The following is a 19,138-nucleotide window of genomic DNA, read 5'->3' as shown; positions in this document are numbered from 1 at the left end:
TTGTAGATGGCATAGATGTATGGTATTGTTTCCCTTTGAACTTTCTTCTCTAAGAGGGAATCTGTCCTTCTATTAACAGTTAGGCTAAAGTTGGGATATTTATATTATTTATGTAAGACTTATCTGAAAGTTGGGCAATAACAAAAGAGAAATAAATGGAGAATGACGTGTAACCATGGTTTACAAGGGATGACTGGCTTCCATGAGCATATGACAGATTACCTGAATTTTAGAAGATGGAGGCATAGAGGAATAAAGCCCTTACCTCCTTCCCAGATAATTGATGACAGTCTCCAGGGGTGACCATGCCTACCTATAAGATTAGAAAATCACACAGTGACTGATAATTCCTAAGTACTAATATAAAGTCATTAAGTTTTGGAGCTCTGTGGCATCTCTCTGTATTATTTTTCTTTATTTATTATGTATTGAAGTATAGTTGATTTACAATATTTGTTTCAGGTTACAATATCAATAGTGATTTGATATTTTTATAGATTATATACCATACAAAATTATTATAAAACATCGACTATATTTTCTGTGCTGTACATTACATCCTTATAACTTATTTATTCTATAACTGGTAGTTTGTACCTCTTAATCCTCTTCACCTATTTCACTCATCCCCTCACCATCCTATTCTCTGGAAACCACCAGTTTGTTCTTTGTATCTATGAGTCTGTTTCTATTTTATGCTTGTTCTTTTGTTTTTTAGATTCCACATATAAGTGAAAACATACAGTATTTGTCTTTCTCTGTCTGACTTATTTCACTAACCGTAATACCCTCCACCTGTGTTGCTGCAAATGGCAAGATTTCATTCTTTTTTATGGTTGAGTAATATTCCATTGTATAGTATACCACACCTTCTTTATTCGTTTGTCTATCAGTGGGGCACTTAGGTCGCTTCCATATCTTGGCTATTATAATAAATAGTGCTGCTATGAATATTGGGGTGCATATATCTTTTCTAATTAGTGTTCTCATTTTCTTTGGATAAATACCCAGGAATGAAATTGATGGATTATATGGTAGTTCTCTTTTTAATTTTTTGAGGAACCTCTGTACTGTTTTCCATAGTGGGTGTACTAATTTACATTCCCACCAACAGTTTTCCATAGTGGCTGTACCAATTTACATTCCCAGCAACAGTGTACTAGCATCCCCTTTTCTCCATATCCTCACTAAAATTGTTATTTGTGTTCTTTTTGATGATAGCCATTCTGACAGGTGTGAGGCAACATCTCATTGTGATTTTGATTTGAATTTCCCTGTTGCTGAGTTTTAAGAGTAAGAAGTTTTGATGCTTTGGCTATGCTATTTACAAAAATCTCAGATTATCTTAATGCCCAAAAAGGTGGGATTCTATAGCCTCTTAAGGAAAAAATGTTTGGGACTCTAGAATGGCCCAAAGTAGGGAAAGAGGAGAAGACAAGGCTTAGGAATTAAAGGGTGTAGGAACATCTCCATGCATGGCTATGAACTTGCTGACATCCAGTATCAAGAGACTCTAGTGATGGGCCGTATAAAAAATAAAGACACTATTATTGTGAAATAAAGAGAACATTATTGCAGATTTGGTGTTTTGTTTCTTCTGAGTCTTATCCGGGCATAAACTTTGAGGTTGCTGGGCTCCTGGGTAATGTCTAAGTAATGTTCTGGCTTTTAAAGTTACATGCTAGCAATAAATGTGTTATCCCAATGCAAAAAATTGTATTTCCAGGATATGGGTCGGTTTTTCTTCCTAGCAATAGGAAAACAGAGTAGAAGAAGGAAACAACACTTAGCAAATCATGACAAGAAAAGATCTTGCCTAGATAGTCTATACTGACATCTTTGTTTTCCCCAATTGGGCACTTTCTAGTAGAAAATAGTGTGTAAATGAAGCTACTGTCATCTGTCCTATTGTCTACTGTATTTGTAACAATACTTTTGAGTGTTGGGCACCCAATTTCACCATGTACATTTAAAAAATTGGTGCATATCTAAAGAAAAAAAGACCACTACAGTGAAGAGGCTAGAATTCAATCAGATGAAAAATCTTTGAAAGTATTAGGAGTATTTAAGTCAGAGAAGTGAAGACCGGAGCTCATTATATAAATAGTGTAAGCATTTCCCAGTGAAAGAGAAGTTTGTTCTGTATGAGTCCAGAGGATATGCTGGCTACTCTTGCCTTCATGGTAAAATTTAAACAATTATAGATAACCCTGCACAAAAGAAACTCAAATAGTTTTGCAGCTCATTTGAAGACAGCCAACATACATATTAAGATCCAAACATACACATTTTCCTTTTTCATACACCTTTTCATCATTTCATTGATTAAAAATAGTCAATAAGTGACTTGTTGACAATAAATGATTATTGAATGCCAGTGATGCACCAGCTCAGTAGTGACCATGACAGCTATGGTCTCTTTTCTTGCCCCTTGAGCAAAATCCAGAATATTTTATAAATATTACCTCTAATATCACCTCTTTTGTGATCCTACTAACTTCTTTTAATCACCCCTTTCACCATAATATATTCATTTAGTAAAGCATATTTCACATCACATTGTGTTTATTTTTCATAGTTATTTAAGAGTCTGTTAAGGTTAATTTTCTCTTTAGGTTTATAGCCCTATTTCCTGGTATATATCAGGTGCCTAATAAATGATTTATTAATGAAAGAATGGAATTACAAACGTGTCTTCCACGTCCGCATATAGTAGGCCTACTTAAGGGGCATCTCTAATGCTTGAGTCAAAGATAAAATTTAAATCTTCCTTTTCTCCATGCTTTTTATAATCAGTGTAGATTGTTCTAGTGTTGGTACTGCCCATACCAGAGAGCGAAGGATTATCATGGGAAAGAACAAACCGAGATCCTACTTGATCTGCTATTAAAATTCAGTCTTTATCAGTACTTATTTATACTTTTCATTCGCCAAGAAGTTAAAAAGTAGGTGCTTTACAAACCATGTCTTATGTAACTTAATTCTCATAGCAACCTGTAATTTGGCACATTATTAAGATGTTGGGCTAAATTCTCAGAAATTAAATTATTTGTCCCAAATTCTATTCCTGATATGGTTGCCAGAGTAGAAAATTATGGTGTAGCACTGAACTGGTCTATCTGAGTAGACATTTTTAACTCAGATCATGAAAGCTTTTAAAGAGGGACATCACGTAATTCTTTACCAGCCCATGCCTATTGAACTTTAGTGGGAAAGAAATAATAATTGTTGACCTATTTTAGACCTTCTTTAACTTGATGGAAATAATCATATTTATCTCAGAGGCTGTCAGTTACTCAAATTTGATTAAATTCTTCTCTTATTGGTTAAGATGGCTGTTCTGTGGAGTTTCCTGAAAGATGTAATATTCTCAGTTCTGTGCTTTCATATTGATTTCCATGTCTGGCATTGGAGTTACCCAAAATGATCCTGTCAGTAAATGAGAGCTAGTTTAGCTCTTTGATTTCTTGATCAGCATCTATACCAGGGTCATTATTTTTTTGGAGATGCATCTTTTGATGGGATGATGGAAACTTTTTTGTTTCCAATTAGTTCATGTATTCCTGTTATTGCTAAATGAGATAAGGATCAACATCAATTCCATTCCTATTTTTTGTTTTTATGGATGTCTGAGAAATATTATTTACTGAACAGTAGGTGGGAATGGAAGGAGCTTTGTGATGGAAATGTCACTCGGTTTTAAATCCTTTTGAGATACATGACAAAAATCATATAATGATTAATCATCAAAAATACTTTTTATGAACACCTGTCAGCTGGTAAGTTCTTCAGTCAATCTAGGTGAAAGCAAAGAATTAGAAACTCCTTGACTTATAAAAAGATTAAAAAAGAAAATCCCGTCACTAAAGTCATTCATTTTCTCAACGTCCATACCAATATTTAAATCATCCATTTGTTTGACAACTTAAGCCTCTTTCTCTGTAAAATTTGAATACTAGTTTACCTATTTCTTAGGGTTATTGTTAGATATTCAAGAATTATGCATCTATCATTGTAATGAGAAGAGCCTCTCAACAAGTGGTAGCTATTTCATGATGAGCTTGGGCCTGATGTAGGTAGGCAATCTTAACTAAGCATGAGTGGGGCACAGCATTGAAATGTTCAAGAGCAATGACTAAATAGAAAAGAGATAGACAGCACTATCAAGATTTTGGTATATTTTACAATTTAAAATAGAATTATGTCCAGTGGAAACATCCCATCTCTTTGGGGAGGAGATTGGCCAAAACTGGGTTGGGTGTCCGTAGTACAAAACATGGGCTTAGGTTAAGAGAAAACTCTAATTTCCAGCAGGAATGAAGTACAGAGAAGAAAAATGATCCAGAAACTCAGTTTTAGAGGTGGGACCAACATAGCAATGTACTGTGGAAATTTAAGGGTGGCTATGGATGGGTGTGCGAAGCTAGGTTTCATCCTCTCCCTATATACGTGCACACATGTATAAACATGTGACAAAGAGCCTAGAAAAAGGAAGGCAAATGAGTATCATCTTTGGTTCTAATTTCTGTGTGTTGATAGGGGATTTCTGGAAGGGTGAGAAGGGTTTTTAAGGCCAAATATTGGTTTATTAAAGATAAACATTCTGGTGGGTGGGGTTAGTTATCATTCAGACTTCTTTGGCATGCCAGGCCTCTAGCAATAAAATTAATTCTATTGATGGTGATCAACTGCTTATTGAACTCCTTATCTTGCTCAGGATTGGTTCAATACCCATACAGGAAGAATTTCAATGAAATAAAAGAGCTTCCTTTAATTACGTTCTGAATTCCTTAGGTGGAAAGCAGTACAGAGTACAGCTATCTATCCAATCCAAGGCTGCATGTAGAGTACAAACTGATCAATGATTGTCACTGACTGTAATAGTTTCCCGAGAATGCCTTAGCAAGGTACCAAAAGCTAGGTGGCTTAAAAAACAGAAATTTGTTTTCTCACAGTTCTGAAGGCTAAAACTCCAAAATCGAGGTATTAGCAGGGTTGATTCCTTGTGAGGACTGTGAGGAAGAACTGATTCATGATTCTGCTCTTGTCTGACAATCTCAGGCATCCCTTGGCTTGTAGATGGATTCTCCATGTGTCTTCACATCATCTTCCTTCTGTACACGTCCCCCTCTATGTACAAATTTCCCCTTTTTATTAGGACACCAGTCACATGGGATTAGGGCCCACGCTAATGACCTCATCTTAACTTGATCATCTCCTCTATAAAAAATGTATTTCCAAACAAGGTCATACTCACAGGTCCTGGGAGTTAGGAAGGACTTCAACATCTTTTTGAGAGCTATAATTCAACTCATAACACTGATATATCCTTAAGTGAGAAATAGGCAAATCTTAGAGCCTTAAAAACACCCAAGGATTTCCCTAGAAAGTGGAAGAACACCGATTAGGAATTAGAAGCTTTTGTTTAAGCCCTACATTTGTCACTTACTGACTGTGACAACCCAGGAAATAATTCAAAAGTTTTAATCTCAGTTTTCTTATCTCTACACTGGGAGTAAAACTTCATAGTTTTGTTAAAAGCATTATAATAAATGAGAATAATAGGTAATAGTGATTTGTAAACTGTGCTATACAGATACTATATGTAATTACAGCTTTTATTAATGCATTGATTTTGTGCCCTATCATTCCTAGATTATTCCAAGCACTAAGTAAAAAAAAGTTGGAAGCTCTAAAGTAGCTAAAAGACAAGTAGAAGCAGGGACCATTATCTATATAATTAGTTCTTGAATTAGCAATGAATTTCATTATAAGCATTAACATAGTTTAATAACTGTTTTCCATAAACATAACTTAAAATACATTGCTTGTCTCACAGTTTCATTTATGGAATGATTTTCTTTATTAGTGTATAGAATATTGAAGAGCCAAACAACATTTAAAATATTTGCAGATCTTTGGAAGAAAAACACTGTGTTGAACGCCCATGGGGGAAATATACAGTGTTAAAGAATACACACACACACACACACACACACACCCCTTTGTTGTGTCAAAACAATGTGGGCGTAAGAGTGTGCAGGGTCAAACAGGGCTCTAAGTGCTATGACTTAAACTTCTACAATTGGCTAAATGAATTTCCTCAGTCGTTTATTCTGCATGCTTAAAGGTTTCAGGGGCTGACAGATTGCTATTATGACCATTGCAGACATTGAAAAATAACTTAGGAGAAACAGCCACCGCTAGGGGAAGACAAATAGCTTCCCAGGAGAGGGAGATTCATGCAAGAGCTCATTAGCACATACTCGACTACTTGAACCTCAAATACATGTAGACAGTTCAGTATTTGGCAGAATCAGTACAGAAGTTACCTTCTAATTTCTCCTATTTTTTTCCCTCTCTCACCTTACCTTTCTTCTACTGATTCTGATACAACTTCTCCCCTGCTCTAGTCACCAAACAGATAGAATCAATACTAACCCTACAAGTTGAAACGAAAAGACTAGACAGTAAGTCAAAGCTGTATAAAGAAATAAAAAGCTCCGTGAAATTAAATGCAAAACCATTTATAAAAGCTAGTGTTATTGTAACTTTTGTTTGTAACTATACTTTTTGTTTTTTTATATGATTTAAGAGGCTAATACATTTAAAAATTAGTCTAAAAGCTAATATTATTGTAACTTTGGTTTGTAACTACACATTCTGTTTTCTACATATTATAGAGATTAATGCACAAAAAACAAGTATTAGTTAGTGTTTTTAGACTCACATGTATAAGGATGTAATTTTTCTGAAATCAATCATGGAAAGGGGGTAGGGATAGAGCTGTATAGGAGCAGAGTTTTTGTATGTTGTTAAAGTTAAGCTGGTATAAATTCAAATTAGAGTATTATAACGTTAGGATGTTAAATGTAATCTCCATGGTAACCACAGAGAAAATAGCTATAGAAAATACACACAAAAAAATGAGAATTAAAATGTTTCATTGCAAAAAAAAACAAAACCAGTTAAACATAAAAGAAAGTAGTGTAAGAAATGATGGACAAAAAGCTATAAAGCACATAGAAAACAAAGTGACAGAAGTAAGTCTTTACTTATCAAAATTACTTTGGGGAATACCATGGGGGTGGACAGATTAAGAATCTGCCTGCCAATGCAGGGGACACGGGTTCAGTCCCTGGTCCAGAAGGATCCCACATGCTGCAGAGCAAATAAGCCCGTGCGCCACAACTACTGAGCCTGCGCTCTAGAACCCGAGAGCCACAACTACTGAGCCCACGAGCCACAACTACTGAAGCCTGGACACCTAGAGCTCATGCTCCACAGCAAAAGAAGCCACCGTAATGAGAAGCCCGTGCTCCCCAATGAAGAGTAGCCCCCGCTTGCCACAGCTAGAGAGAGCCCATGCGCAACAATGAAGACCCAACACAGCCAAAAATAAATAAAATTATTTTAAAAATTACTTTAAATGTAAATATATTAAACTTTCCAATCAAAAGACAAAGATTGGTAAAATGGATAAAATTACATGGCCCAAATATATGTTGTCTATAAGGGACTGACTTTAGATCTAGAGACACAAATGGGTTGAAAGTGAGAGGATGAAAAAATATTTCATAGAAATAGTAACCAAAAGAGACAGGGATGGATATATTAATATCAGACAAAATAGCCTTTAAATCAAAAGCCTATTAAATGAAAAGGTTACAGGGGACAAAGAAAGGCATTATATATAAATTAAAGTTTCAATACAGCAAGAAAATATAACAATTATAGATGTTTATGCACCTAATAACACACCATCAAAACATATGAAGCAAAAATGGACAAAATTGAAGAGAGAAATAGACAGTTCTACAATAACAGTTGGAGATTTCAATACCCCACTCTCAGTAATGGATAGAACAACCAAACAGAAGAGAGAAGCAAGGAATTAGAGGACTTGAACAACACAATAAATCCATTAGATCTAACTTTTAAGGAACACTCTACCCAACAACAACAAATACACATTCTTCTCAAGTGTACATGGGCGTTCTCCAGGAGAGACCATTTGTTAGGCCACAAATTAATTCTCATTAGATTTTTAAAAATTTTATTATTTATGTATTTATTTAAATAGGTGCAGTTTATTACATGTCAATCACACTTGACATGTGGGATCTTAGTTCCGGGACCAGGGATTGGACCCACGCCCCCTCCACTGGGGACACGGAGTCTTAACCACTGGACTGCCGGGGAAGTCCCTCATTAGATTTTAGAAGCTAGATATAATACAAAGTATCTTTGACTCACAACAGGATAAAGTTAGTTATCAATAATGGAAGGAAAACTGAAAATTCACACATTTGTGGAAATTAAACAACATACTCTTAACAGCCAGAAATAAACAGAAATAAACCTATTTCTTTAACAATAGGTCAAAGAAAAATATCACGAGAAGTTAGGAAATATCTTGAGACAAATGAAAGCAAAAATATAACATACCAAAACTTATGGGACACAGTGAAAACAGTGCTAAGGGGGAATTTTTTTTTTTTTTTGTGGTACGCGGGCCTCTCACTGTTGTGGCCTCTCCCGTTGCAGAGCACAGGCTCCGGACACCCAGGCTCAACGGCCATGGCTCACGGGCCCAGCTGCTCCGCGGCATGTGGGATCTTCCCGGACCGGGGCACGAACCCGTGTCCCCTGCATCGGCAGGCGGACTCTCAACCACTGCGCCACCAGGGAAGCCCTAAGGGGGAAATTTATAGCTATAAATCTTTGCTTTAAAAAGGAAGGGAGATCTCAAATCAACAACCTGACTTTACAACTTAAGGAAATAGAAAAAGAACAAACTAAACCCAAAGCTAGAAGAAAGAAGGAAATACTAAAGATTAAAGGAGATACAAATGAAATATAGAATAGGAAAACAATAGAGAAGAATAGAGAAAATCAGTGAAAACTGAAGTTGGTTCTTCAAAGAGATCAACAGAATTGATAAACATTTAGCTACATGGACTAAGAAAAAAAGCCTCAAATTATTGATACTAAAATCAGAAAAAAATATAGAGGCCAGCAGCTGGGTTTGCACCAGTTGCATGGGCCCATGGTCTTTCTCAAGCCTGACTGCCTGGCTCTGAGACATGGTGCATTCTGCCCATTCTGGCCCTCCTGCAGAGCTCAAGTCTTCTGCCCTTAGTGCTTAACACTTGGCCTTTTAAGAATGCAGTTGAAGCAGTGTGGAGGACAGTAGCATCTGCAGGTTCTCTCTTGGATGCAGTTGAGAGTGGCTGTGCTGTGTGTGAGAGAGCAGTGTGATGGCACTGTAGGTTTTGGGGGAAGTCCTGATGAATTTTGAAAATTCTTAAGATGAGATGTGCTGCTACCGTTCCATCTACATATGTGATAAAATTAAGAATACATGGTCAACTAGGAGATCTGCCAATCCCTGGAGCAGGACCTAAGTTGATGATGCTATGGGGCCAGCCTTAATCACTGGGGATGGTGATATATTGATGTGTTTTCCACCAAGCTACCAAGCTGTAGAATATATGAGAAGACCCATTCATTGCTTGCTAAAAAGTGATTTCAGGAATTCAGAAGTATTTTCCAAAGTTCTTTGGGGCTGTTATATATTCCAATGTAACTGGAAGCTATGATGCTGCTTACATTAAGCTTCCAACATTTTCTCAGTTTAGTTTCATTATTTATAATTTTCTAAAGAATTCGCCAACTGAGGAAAAAGTACACTGCATCTAATCCATCTTTTCTGTCAGCATCTATATTTAAATAAGAGAGAAACAAAGGCTAAAAAGGTTGCTAGCTGTCACCTTATAGTGTGCCTCAAGTACTCTAAATTTTTTGTGTAAAATAAGCACAAAAATAAATTTATAGTGAGTATTAATAAACATTACTACTGATTATATAGAAACAAAAAGGATTCTAAGAGAGTACTATAAATAATCGTATGCCAAAACATTGCATAATCCAGATGACATGGATTTCTAGAAACACAGAACCTACTATGACTGAATCATGAAGAAATAGAAAACCTGAATAGAATTAGAACTAGTTAGTAAATCAGTAGTTTAAAAAAAGTCAGCCAACAAAGACAAGCTCTGGGCTTAATGGTTTCACTGGTAAATTCTACCAAACACACACAAAAAAACACAAAACACCCTAAGCTAACACCAATCCCTCTCAAAGTTTTCTAAAAGGTTGATGAATAGAAAATACTTGATAAATCATTCTATTTGGGTCAGTGTTACCCTGATCCAAAGCTACATAAAAATACTGTAAGAAAATTATAGGTCAATATCCTTTATGAACATTAATGCAAAAAATCTTCAACAAAATTCAGCAAACCAAATTCAGCAGTGTATCAAAAGGATTTTACACCATGACCAATGGGACTTATTCTTGGAATCCAAGGATGATTGAAATATGGAAATCAATCAATATAATGCACCACATTAACAGAATGAAGAAAAAAATCATCTCAATTGATGTAGAAAAACATTTGCCAAAATTCAGTACAGTTTTATGACAGTAACACTCAACAAACTAGGAATGGAAGGAAACTACCTCAACATAATCAAACAATGTATGAAAAATCCATAGCGAGAATCATATTTAATGGTGAATGACTGAAAGATTTTTCTCTAAAACCAGGACCAAAGCATGGGTGCCTGCTTTTGCTGCTTATATTCAACCTATTACTGGACGTTCTAGCCAGAGCAATTAGGTATATTGCAGGAAAAACATGTTAGAACTAATAAATAAATTCAGCAAAATAGGATACAAAATCAACATGTAAAGATCAGTTGTATTTCTATGTGCCAACAATGAACAATCTGATAAGAAAACTAAGGAAATAATTCCATTTACAATAGCATCAAAACAAACGACACACTTAGGAATTAACTTAACCAAGGAGGTAAAAGACTTATATTATATGGCTTCTCTGGTGGCGCAGTGGTTGAGAGTCCGCCTGCCGATGCAGGGGACACGGGTTCGTGCCCTGGTCCAGGAGGATCCCCCATGCCGTGGAGCGGCTGGGCCCGTGAGCCATGGCCGCTGAGCCTGAGTGTCCAGAGCCTGTGCTCTGCAATGGGAGAGGCCACAACAGTGAGAGGCCCGTGTACTGCAAAAAAAGAAAAAAAAAAGACTTATATGATAAAAACTACAACATATTGCTGAAAAAAATTAGACAAGACATTAAAATAAAGTCATAGCATGTCCATGGAATGGAAAACAATCTTGTTAGGATGTCAGTGTTACTCAAAGAGATCTATAAAGTCAATGCAATCTCTATCAAAATCCCAACAATGTTTTTTGCAGAAATAGAAGGAAAACCATTCTAAAATTCATATGGAATAGCCATAACAATGTTGAAAAAGATGAACAAAGTTAGAGTACTCACATTTCCTGATTTCAAAACTTACTAAGTTACATTAATCATAACAATGAGGTACTGGCATAAAGACAGATATATAGACCAATGTAACAGAACAGAAAGCCCAGAAATAAATTCTCACATGTATGGTCAAATAATATCTGACAAGCGTGCTGAGACTATTTAATGAGGAAAAGACAATTTTCAACAGATGTTTCTGAGAAAACTGTATATTTACATGCAAAAGAATGAAGTTGGACCCTTATCTAATACCATATATAAAAATTAATTTGAGGTGAATCAAAGAGCTAAATGTAAGAGCTAAAACTATAAAATGCTTAGAAGAAAACAAAAGGTTCACAACATTGGACTTGACAATGACTTCTTTTTTATTCTTTTTCTTTTATTTTCTTTTATTTACATCTTTATTGGAGTATAATTGCTTTACAATGGTGTGTTAGTTTCTGCCTTATAACAAAGTGAATCAGTTTTACATATACATATGTTCCCATATCTCTTCCCTCTTGCATCTCCCTCCCTCCCACCCTCCCTATCCCACCCCTCTAGGTGGGCACAAAGCACTGAGCTGATCTCCCTGTGCTATGCGGCTGCTTACCACTAGCTATCTGTATTATGTTTGCTAGTGTATATATGTCCATGCCTCTCTCTCACTTTGTCACAGCTTACCCTTCCCCCTCCCCATATCCCCAAGTCCATTCCCTAGTAGGTCTGTGTCTTTATTCCCGTCTTACCCCTAGGTTCTTCATGACATTTTTTTTTCTCTTAGATTCCATATATATGTGTTAGCATATGGTATTTGTCTTTCTCTTTCTGACTTACTAGTTTTTTAAGAAACTTACTAGTTTCTTTGGAGAAATGTGTATTTAGCTCTTCTGCCCATTTTTGGATTGGGTTGTTTGTTTTTTTGTTATTGAGCTGCATGAGCTGCTTGTAAATTTTGGAGATTAATCCTTTGTCAGTTGCTTCATTTGCAAATATTTTCTCCCATCTGAGAGTTGTCTTTTGATCTTCTTTTTGGTTTCCTTTGCTGTGCAAAAGCTTTGAAGTTTCATTAGGTCCCATTTGTTTATTTTTGTTTTTATTTCCATTTTTCTAGGAGGTGGATCAAAAAGGATCTTGCTGTGATTTATGTCATAGAGTGTTCTGCCTATGTTTTCCTCTAAGAGTTTGATAGTATCTGGTCTTATATTTAGGTCTTTAATCCATTTTGAGCTTATTTTTGTGTATGGTGTTAGGGAGTGTTCTAATCTCATACTTTTACATGTACCTGTCCAGTTTTCCCAGCACCACTTATTGAAGAGGCTGTCCTTTCTCCACTGTACATTCCTGCCTCCTTTACAAAGATAAGGTGACCCTATGTTCGTGGGTTTATCTCTGGGCTTTCTATCCTGTTCCATTGATCTATATTTCTGTTCTTGTGCCAGTACCATACTTGTCTTGATTACTGTAGCTTTGTAGTGTAGTCTGAAGTCAGGGAGCCTGATTCCTCCAGCTCCGTTTTTTGTTCTCAAGATTGTTTTGGCTATTCGGGGTCCTTTGTGTTTCCATACAAATTATGATTTTTTTGGTTCTAGTTCTGTGAAAAATGCCAGTGGTAGTTTGATAGGGATTGCATTGAATCTGTAGATTGCTTTGGGTAGTAGAGTCATTTTCACAATGTTGATTCTTCCAATCCAAGAACATGGTATATCTCTCCATCTGTTTGTATCATCTTTAATTTCCTTCATCAGTGTCTTACAATTTTCTGCATACAGGTCTTTTGTCTGCTTAGGTAGGTTTATTCCTAGATATTTTATTCTTTTTGCTGCAGTGGTAAATGGGAGTGTTTTCTTGATTTCACTTTCAGATTTTTCATCATTAGTGTATAGGAATGCCAGAGATTTCTGTGCATTAATTTTGTATCCTGCTACTTTACCAAATTCATTGATTAGCTCTAGTAGTTTTCTGGTAGCATCTTTAGGATTCTCTATGTATAGTATCATGTCATCTACAAACAGTGACAGCTTTACTTCTTCTTTTCCGATTTGGATTCCTTTTATTTCCTTTTCTTCTCTGACTGCTGTGGCTAAAACTTCCAAAACTATGTTGGATAAGAGTGGTGAGAGTGGGCAACCTTGTCTTGTTCCTGATCTTAGTGGAATGCTTTCAGTTTTTCACCCTTGAGGACAATGTTGGCTGTGGGTTTGTCATATATGGCCTTTATTATGTTGAGGAAAGTTCCCTCTATGCCTACTTTCTGGAGGGTTTTTATCATAAATGGGTGTTGAATTTTGTCGAAAGCTTTCTCTGCATCTATTGAGATGATCATATGTTTTTTCTCCTTCAATTTGTTAATATGGTGTATCACATTGACTGATTTGCATATATTGAAGAATCCTTGCATTCCTAGAATTAACCACACTTGATCATGGTATACGATCCTTTTAATGTGCTGTTGGATTCTGTTTGCTAGTATTTTGTTGAGGATTTTTGCATCTATGTTCATCAGTGATATTGGCCTGTAGTTTTCTTTCTTTGTGACATCCTTGTCTTGTTTTGGTATCAGGGTGATGGTGGCCTCATAGAAAGATTTTGGGTGTGTTCTTCCCTCTGCTATATTTTGGAAGAGTTTGAGAAGGATAGGTGTTAGCTCTTCTCTAAATGTTTGATAGAATTCGCCTGTGAAGGCATCTGGTCCTGGGCTTTTGTCTGTTGGAAGACTTTTAATCACAGTTTCCATTTCAGTGCTTGTGATTGGTCTGTTCATATTTTCTATTTCTTCCTGATTCAGTCTTGGCAGGTTGTGCATTTCTAAGAATTTGTCCGTTTCTTCCAGGTTGTCCATTTTATTGGCATAGAGCTGCTTGTAGTAATCTCTTATGATCTTTTGTATTTCTGCAGTGTCAGTTGTTACTTCTCCTTTTTCATTTCTAATTCTATTGATTTGAGTCTTCTCCCTTTTTTTCTTGATGAGTCTGGCTAATGGTTTATCAATTTTGTTTATCTTCTCAAAGAAGCAGCTTTTAGTTTTATTGATCTTTGCTATTATTTCCTTCATTTCTTTTTCGTTTATTTCTGATCTGATCTTTATGATTTCTTTCCTTCTGCTAAGTTTGGGGTTTTTTTGTTCTTCTTTCTCTAATCGCTTTAGGTGCAAGGTTAGGTTGTTTATTCGAGATGTTTCCTGTTTCTTAAGGTAGGATTGTATTGCTATAAACTTCCCTCTTAGAACTGCTTTTGCTGTATCCCATAGGTTTTGGGTCGTCATGTCTCCATTGTCATTTGTTTTAGGTATTTTTTTGATTTGCTCTTTGATTTCTTCAGTGATCACTTCTTATTAAATATTGTATTGTTTAGCCTCCAGGTGCTTGTATTTTTTACAGATTTTTTCCTGTAATTGATATCTAGTCTCATAGCATTGTGGTTGGAAGAGTTACTTGATACAATTTCAATTTTCTTAAATTTACTAAGGCTTGATTTGTGACCCAAGATATGATCTCTCCTGAGAATGTTCCATGAGCACTTGAGAAGAAAGTGTATTCTGTTGTTTTTGGATAGAATATCCTATAAATATCAATTAAGTCCATCTTGTTTAATGTATCATTTAAAGCTTGTGTTTCCTTATTTATTTTCATTTTGGATGATCTGTCCATTGGTGAAAGTGGGGTGTTAAAAGTCCCCTACTATGAATGTGTTACTGTCGATTTCCCCTTTTATGGCTGTTAATATTCGCCTTATGTATTGAGGTGCTCCTATGTTGGGTGCATAAATATTTACAATTGTTATATCTTTTTCTTGGATTGATCTCTTGTAGTGTCTTTGTCTCTTCTAATAGTCTTTATTTTAAAGTGTATTTTGTCTGATATTAGAATTGCTACTCCAGCTTTGTTTTGATTTCCATTTGAATGGAATATCTTTTTCCGTCCCCTCACTTTCAGTCTGTATGTGTCTGTAGGTCTGAAGTGGGTCTCTTGTAGGCAGCATATATATGGGTCTTGTTTTTGTATCCATTCAGCCAGTCTGTGTCTTTTTGTGGGAGCATTTAATCCATATACATTTAAGGTAATTATCGATATGTATGTTCCTATTCCCATTTTCTTAATTGTTTTCGGTTTGTTATTGTAGGTCTTTTCCTTCTCTTGTGTTTCTTGCCTAGAGAAGATCCTTTAGCATTTGTTGTAAAGCTAGTTTGGTGGTGCTGAACTCTCTCAGCTTTTGCCTGTCTGTGAAGGTTTTAATTTCTCCATCAAATCTGAATGAGATCCTTGCTGGGTATAGTAATCTTGGTTGCAGGTTTTTCTCCTTCATCACTTTAAATATGTCCTGCCAGTCCCTTCTGGCTTGCAGAGTTTCTGCTGAAAGATCAGCTGTTAACCTTATGGGGATTCCCTTGTGTGTTATTTGTTGTTTTTCCCTTGCTGCTTTTAATATGTTTTCTTTGTATTTAATTTTTGACAGTTTGATTAATATGTGTCTTGCCGTGTTTCTCCTTGGATTTATCCTGTATGGGACTCTCTGTGCTTCCTCGACTTGATTAACTGTTTCCTTTCCCATATTAGGGAAGTTTTCAACTATAATCTCTTCACATATTTTCTCATCCCTTTCTTTTTCTCTTCTTCTTCTGGAACCCCTATCATTCGAATGTTGGTGCATTTAATGTTGTCCCAGAGGTCTCTGAGACTGTCCTCAGTTCTTTTCATTCTTTTTTCTTTATTCTGCTCTGCAGTAGTTATTTCCACTATTTTATCTTCCAGGTCACTTATCCGTTCTTCTGCCTCAGTTATTCTGCTATTGAACCCATCTAGAGTATTTTTAATTTCATTTATTGTGTTGTTCATCGTTGCTTGTTTCATCTTTAGTTCTTCTAGGTCCTTGTTAAATGTTTTTTGTATTTTCTCTATTCTATTCCCAAGATTTTGGATCATCTTTACTATCATTATTCTGAATTCTTTTTCAGGTAGACTGCCTATTTCCTCTTCATTTGTTAGGTCTGGTGGGTTTTTATCTTGCTCCTTCATCTGCTGTGTGTTTTTCTGTCTTCTCATTTTGCTTATCTTACTGTGTTTGGGGTCTCCTTTTTGCAGGCTGCAGGTTCGTAGTTCCCGTTGTTTTTGGTGTCTGTCCCCAGTGGCTAAGGTTGGTTCAGTGGGTTGTGTAGGCTTCCTGGTGGTGGGGACTAGTGCCTGTGTTCTGGTGTATGAGGCTGGATCTTGTCTTTCTGGTGGGCGGGTCCATGTTTGGTGGTGTGTTTTGGGGTGTCTGTGGCCTTATTATGATTTTAGGCAGCCTCTCTGCTAATGGGTGGGGTTGTGTTCCTGTCTTGCTAGTTGTTTGGCATAGGGTGTCCAGCACTGTAGCTTGCTGGTCGTTGAGTGAAGCTGGGTGCTGGTGTTGAGATGGAGATCTCTGGGAGATTTTTGCCGTTTGATATTACGTGGAGCTGGGAGGTCTTTTGTGGACCAGTGTCTTGAAGTTGGCTCTCCCACTTCAGAGGCACGGCACTGACTCCTGGCTGCAGCACCAAGAGCCTTTCATCCGCATGGCTCAGAATAAAAGGGAGAAAAGAAAGAAAGGAAAGAAAGGAAGGAAGGAAGGAAAGGAAGGAAGGATAAAAGACAATAAAATAAAGTAAGAAAAAATAAAGTTATTAAAATAAAAAATAATTATGAAAAAAAAACATTTTTTTAAAGTAACAAAAAAACTGGATGCTAGAACCCTAGGACAAATGGTGAAAGCAAAGCTATACAGACAACATCTCACACAGAAGCATACACTTACACACTCACAGAAAGAGGAAAAGGGGAAAAAATAATAAATCTTGCTCTCAAAGTCCACCTCAATTTGGGATGATTCGTCGTCTGTTCAGGTATTCCACAGTTGCAGGGTACATCAAGTTGATTGTGGAGCTTTAATCTGCTGCTCCTGAGGCTGCTGGGAGAGATTTCCCTTTCTCTTCTTTGTTCGCACAGCTCCTGGGGCTCAGCTTTGGATTTGGACCCGCCTCTGCCTGTAGGTCGCTGGAGGGCGTCTGTTCTTCACTCAGACAGGACGGGGTTAAAGGAGCCGCTGATTCGGGGGCTCTGGCTCACTCAGGCCCGGGGGAGGGAGGGGCACGGAGTGCAGGGCGGGCCCGCAACAGCAGAGGCCAGCGGGACATTGCACCAGCCTGAGGCGTGCTGTGCGTTCTCCCTGGGAAGTTGTCCCTGGATCCCAGGAACCTGGCAGTGGCGGGCTGCACAGGCTCCCTGGAAGGGAGGTGTGGAGAGTGATCTGTGCTCGCACACAGGCTTCTTGGTGGCGGCAGCAGCAGCCTTGGCGTCTCATGCCCGTCTGTGGGGTCCGCACTGTTACCCGTGGCTCATGCCCGTCTCTGGAGCTCCTTTAAGAAGCGCGCTTAATCCCCTCTCCTCGCGCACCAGGAAACAGAGGGAAGAAAAAGTCTCTTGCCTCTTCGGCAAGTCCAGACTTTTCCCCGGACTCCCTCCTGGCCAGCTGTGCCGCACTAACCCCCTGCAGGCTGTGTTCACGCAGCCAACCCCAGTCCTCTCCCTGCGCTCTGACCGAAGCCCGAGCCTCAGCTCCCAGCCCCGCCCGCCCCGGCAGGGGAGCAGAGAAGCCTCTCGGGCTGGTGAATGCTGGTTGACACAGATCCTCTGTGCGGGAATCTCTCTGCTTGGCCCCCCGCACCCCTGTTGCTGTGCTCTCCTCTGCGGCTCCGAAGCTTCCCCCTCCGCTACCCGCAGTCTCCGCCCGCGAAGGGGCTGCTAGTGTGTGGAAACCTTTCCTCCTTCACGGCTCCTTCCCACTGGAGCAGGTCCCGTCCCTATCCTTTTGTCTGTTTATTCTTTTTTCTTTTGCCCTACCCAGATACCTGGGGAGTTTCTTGCCTTTTGGGAGGCCTGAGGTCTTCTGCCAGCGTTCAGTAGATGCTCTGTAGGAGTTGTTCCACGTGTAGATGTATTTCTGGTGTATCTGTGGGGAGGAAGGTGGTCTCTGCGTCTTACTCTTCCGCCATCTTCCTCCTCTCTCCGTCGACAATGACTTCTTACATATGACCCTTAAGGGCACAGACGGTAAAAGAAAAAAATAGACAAATTGGTCTTCATGAAAATTAAAAACTTTCATGCATCAAAAGACAGTATTAACAGAGTATAAATATAAATCACAAAATGGGAGAAAATGTTTACAAATCATATATTTGATAAGGGATTAATAACCAGAATAAACAAAGAATTCCTAAGGCTTAACAACAAAATAACCAACAGGCTCTGAGGATGATACAGTCAGCGCTTAAAATGGAAGCTCATTAGAAGCTGGACCCTTAGGCAGCAGTTTCTAAAGTAGGCAGTCCAATACCTTCCAGGGGAAAAGCTGGGAGATGGGTGTTTTGTGCCTGCTCTCTCAGTGCTGAGCCTTGGGGGAATAGATGTGACAAGTACTCATGTACCAGTTAACAACTGCTTCATGGTTTGCTATAGTCATGTTGGATTTGTGGAATGTAAGCCTCATTGACTTTCAGAGCTAGGTGATTTGGGGTCCTGTCCTTTGGGTGGCAGTGTTAAATGTTGGGGCACTAGATGTGTGGTCCAAACCCTTCATTGCTCAAGGAAAAGCTGGGAGTTGGAATTTTCCTCCCAATTGTATGGCTCTGTGTTGGCAGTGGGGTTTATTGCAAGAGTGTGTTACCAGTTTTGATATAAGTATTTTCTCAGTCACCCAATGTGTAGGAGTCACTCAGCTAGTTTCTGGATCTCTCTCAGAGAGAATTGCTCCATGTGCGGCTGTATATTTGGAGCATCC

This window comes from Phocoena phocoena, chromosome 6 (genome assembly GCF_963924675.1).
Source record: "Phocoena phocoena chromosome 6, mPhoPho1.1, whole genome shotgun sequence".
NCBI classification, from domain to species: Eukaryota; Metazoa; Chordata; class Mammalia; order Artiodactyla; family Phocoenidae; genus Phocoena; species Phocoena phocoena.
The sequence above is the reverse complement of the archived record's forward strand: the minus strand, read 5'-3'. Positions refer to the sequence as shown.